The 14,555-nt window shown below is 39.6% G+C and overlaps 1 protein-coding gene across 5 annotated transcripts in view; it reads right to left on the bottom strand.

Annotated features, from left to right (window-relative positions):
• The window catches only part of CDKAL1 (CDK5 regulatory subunit associated protein 1 like 1), a 447,236-nt gene that overhangs the window by 346,534 nt on the left and 86,147 nt on the right, over window positions 1–14,555 (bottom strand). The gene's annotated exons all lie outside the window — the stretch shown is intronic.

The following is a 14,555-nucleotide window of genomic DNA, read 5'->3' as shown; positions in this document are numbered from 1 at the left end:
CTTATAGCCCAAAATGGTGCTTCAATCTTCTTGATTGTTTCTATTAAATCTAACCCTGGTCTAGGAAATCAGGAGCAGCCAGCACTAAAAGACCAACAAGAACTTCATATCCTAGAAGTAACCATATGGAAACATGAGAAACAGGGAGAAAGCCTCCAACTTACTTTTGATGAATGTTAAATCTGTTTGGTTGGAGAAGATTCCTAAAATTATGCTATTCTACCAACTATGGGAAAAGGGAAAGGAAGAAAAGTCTCATCTTTTGATTTGAAAAAATAACAGCATTCAGCCTACAGGAGAATTATTTTACTTTTTTAGTGTTGATCATTTTCTTAAAATGCTGCTCTTAAAACAGCCTTCAAATGGCTATGTATTCATGTAAGTTCCTGTTCCAAAACATTAAAGAAAAGAATGAATATAGTTCTGTCCTCATTTTAGCTGATGAGGGGACAGGTAGAAGTGCTACTGCATAAACCACCCAGAGGCCTGTACTGCCTTGTTTACCCATAGCACTGAAATGTAACAGATTTGCATTTCTCTGCAAAGAGAAGTTTATCTTATATGCACAGTAATAAACTTCTCTGATTTTCAATGTCTGTAAACAATGTTTGTAACACACTAGTGCTCCAAGAGCCTACATAGCTAAGAACCTATACCAGCAGCTCAATTCAAAAGTTCAAATAAAGATACATGAGGTCATGAAACAGGGTTGTCCTCTCATGTCCTAGTAGTATTTTCTTTTTTAAAATATCAAACAAAAATACATTGGTCCCTAACAATCTGTCTGGAGGCCTAAAGAATATCTAAAAGCTAATGTAGCCTCCTAAAGCATTCAAGGCTTAATATACAGTGTAGAACTAAGGCCCCTGTGCTATTCAAGCTCTCAAAGCTCATTACCTCATCAACAACACTCAGTATTTAAAATCATCCCCAAAGTGTTCACGTTAAAGTCCAAAAGATTTCCAGAATACTGTTTAAAATTTGATTATAACGGGTCCTGTTCTTGTACTCTGTTTTTTACCTTGTTAAATATTAAACTAAAGTTCACATAAGTGTAGAACCCAGGCTTCTGCAGATCTCCTTTGCAAAATACAGTCATTCAGCCAGAAACAGTCCACAACCCTTTTATCTTCTAAACACCACACAATGGGAAAACACTTGGTTCAATATAGTCTGCTTTTAAGGTATTCTCTACATTTTATAACATTACCTCAAGCAGTTTTTTACATTCTCTTTTTCAGTAGAGACGGGTGTAAGAAAAAAAAAAGGAAAACTCTAAAATGAGATGGAAAAATATCACTAAAACAAATAGTTTTAAATTCACAGAATCCTTCACCCAAAACTGTCTTCCACCTAACAAAGATGAAAAAAGCTCAGATGACAACATTCTCAAAGTTAAAAAATACATTAAAAAGTCTGTCCTCCAGAGTTACTTTCTTTAGATACATTCTAACATATGGCTCCAGTCTCCTGTTCATCAGTGGACAGTTCTTATTTACTTGTAAAATCATTTTAGTGATTCTAGGCACTGCGGAGCAGCCTTGTTTTGAATCAGTTTGCTTTTGAGCTGCAATAATCTCTGTATAAGACCTTAAATATATAGCAGGTACTACAAATTTAGCTATACACTCTTCATAGAATTCATGTTCTAAATATTTTGCTCTTCATTAAGATCATGTGAGAAAATTTAAAGTGAGAAATAATTATACACCTTGTAACTACAATCAGAGACACCGTTTACTGCAATCTCTCAGTGCCTTGTTTCACCTGGCCTGAGAAGTACCCTGCTCTTATTTGTCTTTCACATGAACACTCTCCAAAACACCTCAACTGCAAATTTCCCTATAGTATATTTTAAAGGTTCCAGATCAATAAGTTCTTAATGAAGTCTTCCAGTTAAATGAAATTTTTGTTCTAAGCATAAAAATACCTTCTGCAGCATTCGTAAGCTAGAAAGCGTGACACCTATTTTATGCTTCATAGTAAAGCTTAACCAACTATACGATGGTGAAATTGGTATTAAGTTAATAAATGTAACTAGTAAAATGAACATAAAAATAAAATCAATTGAAGTGTTTTGCAATATGGATGAGCATAGCTATCCACAGAAAGAAGTCTCAAATGCTGAAGTAGAAAACTCTTCTTTCTAGAAGTTTTTGTAAGAGGAAAAATCTGAACCTCAAAATAATCCATCCATTAAACTCAAGGCAAGTACTCAATGTTTTTGACTAGCTAATTCATACACGTATTATACCAAAGATTACAGAGGGGTTTTGTTTTGTGTTTTTGTTTTGTTTGTTTTTTAAAGAAGGGAATTATGAGCTATGTTACACTATGAAACTAATTTCAAAACTATTTTTGGCTAATTACGTGGGACTGTTGACATCTTTACAGGTCTCACAGCTGTAAGAATGTAAGCCTTGTGCATAAACATATCCCAGGCAAGGCTCTCATGAAGTCACAGTGCAGTAATCACCCTCCAGCTGTTCTTGGGGCAGAAAAAAAAAATAAAAAAAAATCTAGTGAACAGATTTATAAACTCCCCTCAAAACTAAGTAACTCCTATTAGCTGGGGAAGAAGTTTTTCCTCACACAGAGAATACAGCATACATCTTGAATATAAGCTTTTCCTCAATGCGTAAACATATGAATCTCTTATGAAAACAATAGATTTTTCAATGTTTTCTGGACTAATTTAGGTGGCCTAAGCTATAAAGAATATTATTGGCAACTTCTCTTAAAAAAAAAAAAAAAAAAAAAAAAGACACTCAAATGTGAAGTTTCCTCCTGCCCAATAAAGCTTGTTTCACAAGTATTTTTACTTCAGAAAATCCAACTCTTCTCCAGATTTCTTCAAATACACAGAGGGGGAGGGAAAAAAAAAAAAAAAAAAAACAGAAAATGGCAGTACTCCTAATTACAATTCTTAGAGCTGCCCTGTTAAGTATTCTTCACAGTCACAGACATTTCTTGGCAGCAAACTATCTCTATAAAATGTAATAAACAGCAAGACTATCACACATCTCAGAAATGCAGTGGAAATGATCTTCTTATGTTAACAGGATCTATAAAATAAATATCTTTGAAATACTTATGTTTCCTCTTCCAGAGGTACTTTGCTGTTTAAGATTCACTGTATACACAGTATAAACAAGTGTAAATCACAATCTACTTTTATGCTGGAAATGCATTAGCAAATGCAAAAGGCTTAAAGTTTCTTTAAAGAAAGTGGCAAAACCATTCTCATTTAGTGGGGAATTCTGTTTTTTTGATCACAGAAGTAATAGTTAGATTTGCCTAGGTGTATCATATAAATTACATCTCCAAATGTCAACAAATAAACAAAAAAAAGCCTTCTTCGAGGGTTATTTTCACTTGTAAATATGACAGGCAACAGAAAGTTATTTGCATCTGTTATCCCTTCTCAAGCATTTGTATTTCTTAAAGACTAACCTCCTTCCACACTTAGCATCAACAATTACACTAAAAGAACAGAAATTCTGTAACATCCACACATACTGAAGCCTTTTACTCTTCCACTTAAACCGTTGGATTCAGAGAGCCTTAAAAAAATTGAGACTCAAAAAAAAAAAAAAAAAATCAAAACCCAGTTTAAGAATTTACAAAGAAAAAATGTTTTTCACCTTGAAGCAGACAAATACCAGCTACAGATACAGCATACAATCTCAATACCAAGATCTATTCTAAAACTTAATTAATGGAATTCTTTAATGTGTTTCTCAGTGGAGACTATCATCAAGAAAGCAACAATCCCCACAAAAAGGCATTAGCACACACTTGAAAGCCAAAGAGTAAAGAAAGATATTCTTCTTAGTAGCTGTGCTGCATCCCCCCCAAAATTTTAAGTCATGCTTTGCTGAAGCTGGTGCCTAAGAGACCAAAGGGCAGTACATATTTAAAGTAATGTTAACTCCATAGAGAGGAAAGAAAGAGCAATATTGTAAGACATGCTTCAGAAAGCCCATGAGAGTTCACTGCATAATAAAATAATTCCAGTTTGAAGAAACCTCAGGAGATCTCTAGTCCAACATCCTGCTCAAAAAAGCAGGGTCAACTATGGGATCAGACCAGGTCGCCCAGGATCCAGGTCCAGCCGGGTCTTGAAAACCGCCAAGGATGGAGGCAACCCATTTCACTGTTTGACTGTGCTCATGAAGAAAAGGATTCTCCTTATAGCCAGTCTGAATGTCTCTTGTTTAAATTTGTGCCTGTTGTCGCTTGTCCTCCAACTATGGACCACTGTAAAGAGCCTGGATCAGTCTTCTCGATAACCTCCCCATAGGCACTGGGGGGCTGCTGTTAGGTCCCCCAAAGCTGTCTCTTCTCCAGACTGAATAAGCCCTGGTCTTCAGTCTCTCCTCACAGGTCAAGTGCTCCAGTCCCAACCATCTTGTGGCCCTACATTGAATTCACTCCAGGTTACTGATATGTTTCTTGTACTGAGAGCTCAAAACTGGATGCAGTAATCTAGATGTCGTCTAATGAGTCTTGAGTAAAGGGGAATAATTACTTCTCCCAATCTACTGGATGTGCTCTTGTTTGTACAGCCCAGGAAGCTGTGGCTCTTTTCTTACTGCCAGGGCACACTGCTGGCTCACGCTCAGCCCACCGCCCACCAGGATCCCCCAGGGCCTTTTTTGCAAAGCTGCTCCCCAGCCCCTCAGTCCCAGCCTGTATCACTGCAAGGGGCTCCTCCTTCCCAGGTACAGGGCTTTGCATTTGTCCTTACTGAATTTCATATAGTTCCTTTTGGCCCATTCCTCCAGACTGTCTAGACCCCTCTAAACAGCAGCTCTGCCTTCAAGCACATCAGTTGCTTTCCCCAGTTTGGTGTCATCTGCAAACTCTATGAGCATTGCCTCTTCCAGTTCCCACTTGTTATCAATGGCCTCATTGATAAAGATTTTAAACAGGACAGGTCTCCGGATAGACCCCTGTGGTACTCCCACTTACCAGCCTGCAGATAGTGTACCTGCCATGAACTATAACCCTCTGAGCTCAGTCATCCACCCAGTTTTTATACTTATCTGGACATCCTCCCAACAGCCCCTAACATCCTAACTTGGACACAAAATTATTGTGGGAGACAGTATCAAAGCCTTGCAAAAGTTTACATAAATGACATCTGCTGCTCTCCCCTTGTCTAAAAATCAAGATGTCAGGCATGATTTACCCTTGGTCAACCCATGCTGACTGTTCCCAGTCACCTTCTCCTTCATGCACTCAGAAGTATTTTTCAAGAGGACTTGTTCCATGATTTTGATCAGGAAGCAAAATGAGGCTGAGGGGTAAACAGTATGCCAATAAAATTTCTGCATATTAGAAACCTTAGCCTGAAACACCTACTTTTGTCAATACCATTTATTAATCATGTCAGAATTCAACCAAAAAAATGCAAGGACATGCATATGATGACTAAAAGCAATGAATAAATCACTGAACTTTTTAAAGTGATCTAAGCTGGAAACTCATTAGTGGATATGACTAAAGAAGAAAAGCAGCACCTTATGTCTTCAGTTCCAGAATGAATGCTGGCTGTCAGTATGGTGCAGCACCCCCTCATACCCAGAAGGGCAGAAACATTCCCAGGGTGCGTCAAACACCTTTAAAGATGCACGAATCAATGCCACCATACAAGAGAGGAAAAAAAAAACCACATAAAAACAAAAACAAACAAACAAAAAAAAAGAGGAATCTAGTTTACAGGAGAAGTCAGCAAAATGAAAGCCAAATGGTTAGAAAGGGGAAGAAAGGGAAAAGACTGTAATCCCAAGAATGATATTGATTAAGCTAAGAGATGGTGCTGACACAAAAATAAATTAAAAAATAAATAAATAAATAAATAAATAAATGTAATGTAGCAGTCCTCATCAACAGGACCAAACCAAGGGTTCTTAGGCAGTAAGGCAAATAAGTTCAAAAGTAGCTTTCTGATAAAGACAAAGTATTCATCTACTTTAAAAACAAAACTCAGAAATCTTAGAAAAAAATATGCTCTGAAACTTGCTATAAGTCCAAGAACTTCTTTCCAGGGCTATATTTCTGTGAGAGACTGAAATACATAAAAACTAGCAAGAATCACCTTTCCTAATCTTTTAAGTCTGGTTTCTCCATGTACTGTTAGGAAAACTTAAAGGGATGATTTTTTTAAAAAAAGCCACTAACAAAAACCTATGTTCCAAAATGAAAACATATTAAGCAACAACCATGAAAGGACAAAATACAAATATTTCACTGAATCACAGAAGGCTGAGGTTGGAAGGGATCTCTGGAGATCAGCTAGTCCAACCCCCCTGCTCAAGCAGGGTCATCTTGAGCATGTTGCCCAGGACTGTGTCCAGATGGCTTTTGAATATCTCCAAGGAAGGAGACTCCACAACCTCTCTGGGCAACCTGTGCCAGCGCTCTGTCACCCTCATAGTAAAAAAAATAAATAAATCAAAAATAAATAAAAAAGGTTTTTCCTCATGTTCAGACAGACCTTCCTGTGTTTCAGTTTGGGCCTGTTGCCTCGCGTCCTGTCTCTCGGCACCACTGAAAAGAGTCTGGTCCCATCCTCTCGACACCCTCCCTTCAGATACTTATACACATGTTGATAAGATCCCCCCCTCAGCCTTCTCTTCTCCAGGCTGAACAGGCCAAGCTCTCTCAGCCTTTCCTCATAAGAGAGATGCTCCAGTCGCCTAACCATCTCCGTAGCCCTTCGCTGGACTTGCTCCAGTAGTGCCACATCCCTCTTGTACTGGGGAGCCCAGAACTGGACACAGTACTCCAGATGTGGCCTCACCAGGGCTGAGGAGAGGGGGAGGATCACCTCCCTCCACCTGCTGGCAACACTCTTCCTGATGCAGCCCAGGAGACCATTGGCCTTCTTGGCCACAAGGGCACACTGCTGCCTCATGGTCAACTTGGGTGTCCACCAGGACTCCCAGGTCCTTCTCAGCAGAGCTGCGTTTCAGCAGGTCAACCCCCAACCTGTACTGGTGCAGGGGGTTATTCTTCCGTAGGTGCAGGACCCTGCACTTCCCTTTGTTGAACTTCATGAGGTTCCCCTCTGCACCTCTCCAGCCTGTCCAGGTCTCTCTGAATGGCAGCACAGCCCTCTGGCGTATCAGCCACTCCTCCCAGTTTTGTATCGTCAGCAAACTTGCTGAGGGTGCCCTCTGTTCCTTCATCCAGGTCACTGATGAAGAAGTTGAACAATAATGGACCCAGTATTGATCCTGGGGGGACACTGTTAGCTACAGGCCTCCAACTAGACTCTGCACTGCTGATCACAACCCTCTGAGCTCTGCCATTCAGCCAGTTCTCAATCCACCTCACTGTCCACTCATCTAACCCACACTTCCTGAGCTTGTCTATGAGGATGCTATGGGAAACAGTGTCAAAAGCCTTGCTGAAGTCAAGGGAGACAACATCCATTGCTCTCCCCTCAGCTACCCAGCCAGTCATTCCATCAGAGAAGGCTATCAGATTGGTTAGGCATGATTTCCCCTTGGTGAAGCCATGCTGACTACTGATCATCTCCTTATCCTTCACATGCATGGAGATGGCCTCCAGGATGAGCTGCTCCATCACCTTTCCAGGTGGGGATCAAGGTGAGGCTGCCTAGCCTGTAGTTTCCTGGGTCCTCCTTCTTGCCCTTTTTGAAGACTGGAGTGACATCAGCTTTATTCCAGTCCTCAGGCACCTCTCCTGATCACCATGTCCTTTCAAAGATAATTGAGAGTGGCCTAGCAATGACGTCTGCCAGCTCCCTCAGCACTCGTGGGTGCATCCCATCAGGGCCCACGGACTTGGGGATGTCAAGTTTGCCTAATGATCTCTAACCCTTCTCGACCAAGGGATAAACTTCCTTCCTGCAGACTTTCTCCCTGGCCTCCAGGGTCTGGGATTCCTGAGGGCTGGTCTTAGCAGTAAAGACTGAAGGCATTCAGTATCTCTGCCTTCTCTGTATCCTTCAGCATCAGGGTGCCCGCCCATTGAGTAGCAGACATCTTCCCTAGTCTTCCTTTTGTTGCTGATGTATTGAGAGAAGCCCTTCTTGCTGTCCTTGACATCCCTTGCCGGATTAGACTCCAAATGGGCCTTGGACTTCCTCATCGCATCCCTGCATACTCGGACGATGTCTGTATATTCCTCCCAAGTGGCCTGTCCCTGCTTCCACCTTCTGTACACCTCCTCCTTCTGTTTGAGTTTTGCCAGGAGCTCCTTGTTCATCCATGCAAGTCTCCTGCCCCCTTTGCTCAACTTCTTGCTCATTGGGATGCACCACTCTTGAGCTTGGAGGAGGTGATCCTTGAATATATGGCTCAAGAAGCCAAAGTTTGCTTTCGTGAAGTCCAGGGTTGCAATCCTGCTTTTTGCTCTGTTCCCTCCTCACAGGATCCTGAACGCCACCATCTCATGGTCACTGCAGCCAAGGCTGCCCCCAACCTTCGCATCCCCAACCAGGCCTTCCTTGCTTGTTAGTACAAGGTCCAGCAGCACACCTCTCCTCGTTGGCTCCTCTATCACCTGAGTCAGGAAGTTATCATCAATGCTCTCCAGGAGCTTCCTGGATTGTTTGTGCCTTGTTGTGCCTTCCTCCAGCAGACATCAGGGTAGTTCAAGTCCTCCATGAGAACCAGGGCCTGTGATTGTAAGGCTACTTCCAGCTGTCTGTAGAAGGCCTCATCTACTTCCTCTTGCTGATTAGGTGGCCTGTTGCAAACGCCCACAACAGTGTCAGCCATGTTAGTGTACCATTTAATCCTTACCCATAAGCTCTTGACCCACTTATCAGCCACCTCTAGGCAGCGCTTGATACATTCCAGTTGCTCTCTCACATAAAGGGCAGCTCCCCCACCTCACCTTCCTGGCCTGTTCTTCCTAAAGAACATGTAGCCATCCATGGCAGCATTACAGTCATGCGAGCTATCCCACCATGTCTCTGTAATCACAATGAGATCACGGCCCTGCAACTGCACCCAGATCTCTAATTCTTCCTTCTTCTTCCCCATGCTGCGTGCATTTGTGTACAAGCACTTCAGAGAGGTATCCCAGCATGCTGATTTCCCAGGAGGGGTGCAAGAGATTTCCCCACAGTCTTGTCTTGTAGGTACCTTCTTAGCTGCATGCAACTGCTGGAGATATCCCCACTTGAGCCCTGTTTTGCTGACTGCATGGTCTCTACAACTCTCCCCCTCCCCCGTCTTTCCTAGTTTAAAGCCCTCCTTACCAGGTTGGCCAGCCTGTTGATAAAGACGCACATGCCCCATTTAGTGAGGTGGATCCCATCTCTCCCAATCAGTTGTCAATCTTCAAACAGGGTCCCATGGTCATAGAAACCAAAACCCTGTTGCCGACACCAGCTGCACAGCCAGTTGTTTACTTGCAGTATCTGTCTACTCCTCCTCACATCTTTCCCCCTCACTGGCAGGATCGAGGAGAAAACAGCCCAGACCCCCAAACCTCTGACCACCATTCCCAGAGCTCTGTAATCCCATCTGGGATGAGGTTTAAGACCAAAACCCTGCTAAGTTGCCACTTCAATAAATTCTGCAGTATTTGATGCTCCTTCTAGCATAAAAGTGAGACTCTCCATAGCATCTACTCATGAATTTGTGAAAACTGAAGCAAACACAGAACTGGAAGCATCACAGGGCTATTTCACTCCTAAAAGCCTTTAAATTTCTGTCACAACTCATACCTATTAGAAAGAAAAGGGTTGAATACAGACTGCAGCATGCCTTAAAGTGAGTGCAATAACATACATGTAACAGAATATGTTACGTATTAATTATAGCTGTTATATACAGTAACACAATGACAGCTATACTGGACAAACTTATTTCTGTAAGAGACAAGCCGTGAACACCTCCTCAACAGCATAAGCACACCATACTTCGAGTGACATAATTTTAGCTATTTGACTAAGACAGATCGTGCATTCCTATGCATAATACTTTAATCAGTATGAAAACTCCTTAGGAAAAGCCAAAGTCTCTAAACGCACCAGTAACTTATAACAATACAAAGAAAAGAATCAAGCAAGGTGCCTAGTCAGAAACATAGAGCAAACTGTTTGAAATTTTTTTCAGAGGCTGTTAGGAGAAGTGGGTTAGATGTCTAAGACCAACATTCAAGAAAAAGTGCAAGATCCCCAACAGATCCATGAAGCAAGAGGAACTTCTGGGACCAAAGAACAAAGTAACTTTATTTACTTATTTATTTTAAAGGAAGCGAACTCCTTCAGAACATGCTCTCAGTGAAGTAATGAACACTGCTTAATTCTCTTCAAACAGCCTTAACAGATTTACTGTGGTTTATAAAAGTTAATAACTTACTTCCTGAGTGTTTACTCTTGCTGATGCTAACAGCCAAATTTTAAGAAAGCTGCTCTTGACTACAATAAATTATAGCTGAAAATGTTACTTGACAACCTTTTGCCCTTAGAAAAAAATGGACTAAGGAGAGACACAGCCTGCAAATCAGTGGTGGACCAACCCTTTTTATTACTTTAGTGAGGCCAACACTGAAGTTAAGCTCTGAATTTTCCAAGACTAATTCAACAGACAAAACATTTGTAAGAATGCTTTGGGCATCCAAGTCATCACAGAACTGCCCAATGGCCCAAAGAAAAGAAATACAGTAAAGACTATCTAGAAATTATATTAATGAAATTTTACTTATAGTTCTTTAGTATTTACTTATACTGTTTACTTACAAAACACCTATATACATATGCACTTTGCTCATATAAGTCTGTTATACCGACAGGAGATCAGGTCATGAGTAAAGATATCAAACCCAAACATTAATAGCAAAAAAAGGATGATTACTTTTTAAATATAGTTTGTAGGCTACCTTTAAGTATTTATTTAACTCTAAATTCTAAGGCAAATTAAGTTTACTTCATAAAATGTTAAAAGCAAATATTTAAGACATTTTTAAAGTCAATTCAGTGTTATTGCGTGCTGTCCTATAGTACTTCAAAACAGAGTAATATCCTAGACATGTCTATCTCAACCATAAAGCTAATTCAGAACATAAAACAGTCTAAACAGGATAAGGCATTTTCAAGGCAAGGCTATCCTACAAGGATGAACTCTCTCAACTAGTGAAAGTATCCCAAACTCTTTGCTGCCTTTATTCCAGGAATGCAATCATCCAAAACATATGCAGCCAAGCTTTATTACAGATTTCTTTTTTTACAAGGAACACGATCATCTATCTTATGTTTATTCAGTAAACTAATCCAGGCAGGAATCATGCTGTATTGTATCTGACCAGCAACTGATGGAAGAAAGTATGTGCCACCATTAAAAGTAATAATGTGAAAGAGAAAACATATCCCATTCCATAAAATATCTTTCATTTCTGATTAACTGAGCTACAGGATAAAAACAACAGCACCAGTTGTGGTAGCAGGCAGAAATTCTGCATATATTTTCTGAGATGTTTGACAGCTTTTAGAATGGCACGTAAAGATTTATTCAGAGCGTAATGTCTAGTCATATCTCCAGGATAAACAGAATGAAAAAAAAAAAGTCACTTTTTTTTCCTCCAGAAAACTTAAAAATAAGTGCAAGTCTTTGACAGCTGTTACAAAGACTTTTGGCATTCATTCTCCTACCACAGCCTTTCCAGTGCTGCCTGACAGCAAGTAAGGTGAAGTTAATCAAACCTACCTGAATGCACTTAAAACATACAAAGCACATGCTGTCTTTAAGGTACAATGTCACTGCAGGCTTTAAAAACCTCATACTCATTCTGATCAACATGACACCTTGAATTATGCACTTTCAGGGACACTTTATATATAAATAGTATAGGAAATATACTAACACATAAGATTAGTTGACAATTTGTACAACTTTTTTTGAACTGCAACTTAAAATTCTAGTATTCTTCTGCTAGCATGGACACCCTGTGAGACAAATCAAAGCTTTACCAAAAAGATAACATTCTTTCCCCATATATTACACTTAGGACAGAACTGTTGTCCATCTTCATTTTAAAAATAACACAACACAAAAATGCAAACTGCCAGACAATGTGTAACAGATTGTTTCGTGAGAATCGCTTAATTCACGAACAAAAAAATTGTGCACACCTAATCTTGAAAATCATATGTATATCTCAGACTGTTACTGAAATCATCAAACTTTTCTTATGTTTGGGACTCTAGAAAATCTGTTTTTTGCCTTAACTGAATTTAGGCAAGCCAATTAAAATGCCTAAGGCCTAAGACCAATAAGCTGATACCCTATCTGGAACAGCAGCTATTCACAGATACTTAAGAAAAAACTGTAAGAGCAGGCAAGGGTAGAGCAGTATTTTTCATAGCATGCCTTCCCTGCTAAGGAAATCATCTACTTTAGCACTCTTTTCAGTGGTGCCCAGTAACAGGAAAAGAGACAACGGACACAAACTGAAAGACAGGAAATTCCATAAGAAAACACTTTTTTTTTTATTGCAAGGGTGGTCACACACTGTAACAGGTTGCCCAAAGAAGCTATGGAGTCTCATCTTTGGAGATATTCGAAACCTGACTGGACACAGCCCTGAGCAACCTGCTCTAGTCGACTGTGCTTAGAGCCGGGGGGCTTGGACTAGACGATCAGCAGAGGTCCCTGCCATCCTCAACTATTCTATGATTCTGTGCATGTAACACTATATATATTATCCTGTTACATCATAAGGATGTATGAAGGGACATAATCACTTCTATATACAGCATGTGGTAAGATAAGCAATTGCTTATAAACAGCATAAATATTCTAGCAAGTATCACACATCCATACTAGCTCCCTTGCCTCCCTCCCTCTCCTTGCCGCTCCACACACTTGCTTCCAAGAAGCATATGTTCTAATTTCATAACAACTACAAACTGCAGCCATTTAAACAACAGACAAACACCTCCTTCTCCTATCCTAATTCAGGATTCTGCCTAAAATAGGTAAAAGCAAATCTTTCATCACAAGTATTTTCAGCTTGAGCCATAAGGTTACAAGCACTTGCAAACTCAGGTAAGCTAGAATTGGGAATAACAGATATTCTGTGATGATTTAGCAAAGTATTAAAACAGAGGAACAGAGTTATTGCAATATAACTGAGTCCCACTATGGGAACTGTGTTTCACTATGGTGTTCTTTGCATCATTTCTCCCTCTTTTATTAAAGATAGTTTCTTCCTTCTACCTTACTTCTTTTTACTTGTTAGAGGAGATTCTTTTTGTGTCCAACTATTTGCTTTTCACAGTCATTTCAATCTTCGTAACTTCCATCATGCAACTCATATCTACCTGATTTACTTTATATTCTTTACTTTCCACTTTTCTTGAATCAACTTTCATTTTTTGAAGGATATTATTTTTTTTAAACTCTATGCACTGAACCAACTCACTCAATTATACTGTGAATTATTTATTACTATTGCCTACCTCCATCTGTAATCTAACCTTAAGTTTAACCAGAGAATAAAATCTGCCCAAGAAAAGCTCTCAATTCACATCCAAAAGCTAATGATCTTTATGTAACTCTTTGCCATCCATATCTTTACCCCAGCTCAGCCACTTTAATTTTGTCAATGCTGGAGAGGAGCAGACTACCTCTAAAAAGTACACAAAAAGTCACAAATATAATGTTGTCAATAGGTTTGTGTTAGCTATATAAACATCTGAACCACCAATGAAAAGGGTTTGTGTGGGTGTGGGTGTGTATTTTTAAGAACCTCAAATCAAAAAAGATTGAAACTACAGGACTTGTTAAGTTCTACTATATTATTTGGCATGCAGTATTAGTGAGCAATCAGCTTCTGAGACGGTCATTCTTTAACCACTGGTGTGAACTCACTACCACTAGTTTGAATTAGTAGGTTTTACAGTCAAAGTAACATATGCAAAAAGAACATCAGGGAGGAGAATCTGTTGCAGAGGTTAAAGAATACGCAAAACTGAAATAATTCTCCCACATGTTATTATGATATTCATAATGCTATGCAACACTTTCAGCCTGAAGAATTTTTCATTTGAAAGAATCTTATTGGGCTGCGTATTAATTTTTCCACTTAAACTATGTTTGCTTTGACAGTCCACAGGCTAAGTGTTGTTCAATTTGTTACTCAACTGGGAAAAACAAAATCTCCATGGCTACAAACAAACTATTGTGATAGGACACAATGGCAATTAGCTTTGTATCATCCAAACTTCACACTTTCGGTTTCCTGCTTTAATAAATTAAGGGGTGTTTAGGAAAAGTTTTGTTTTTTAACAACATAAATTCATAACTTCATCATCCCTTTATTGCAAAAACCAAATACAGAAGTAGTTGCTCTTTTCTGAGATGGAACTGAAAAATTAAACAGCCAAGTTCCATGAAAGAGCATCCAGATATGATTCTCTCATCTGCATTTAATGAACATAATGAAGAATAGTCAGAAACAAAAACACAAGTTGTCCTTCTCCATAATAGGGAAATACCAAAAACAGAGTAGAGAACAAACAATGCATGCTATAGGAAAAGAGTAACTCTCAGCAAAGAAAAGAAAAG

This window comes from Apteryx mantelli, chromosome 2 (assembly GCF_036417845.1).
Source record: "Apteryx mantelli isolate bAptMan1 chromosome 2, bAptMan1.hap1, whole genome shotgun sequence".
Classification (NCBI taxonomy): Eukaryota; Metazoa; Chordata; class Aves; order Apterygiformes; family Apterygidae; genus Apteryx; species Apteryx mantelli.
Note: the sequence above shows the minus strand (reverse complement) of the source record. Positions and strands in the feature narration are given on the sequence as shown.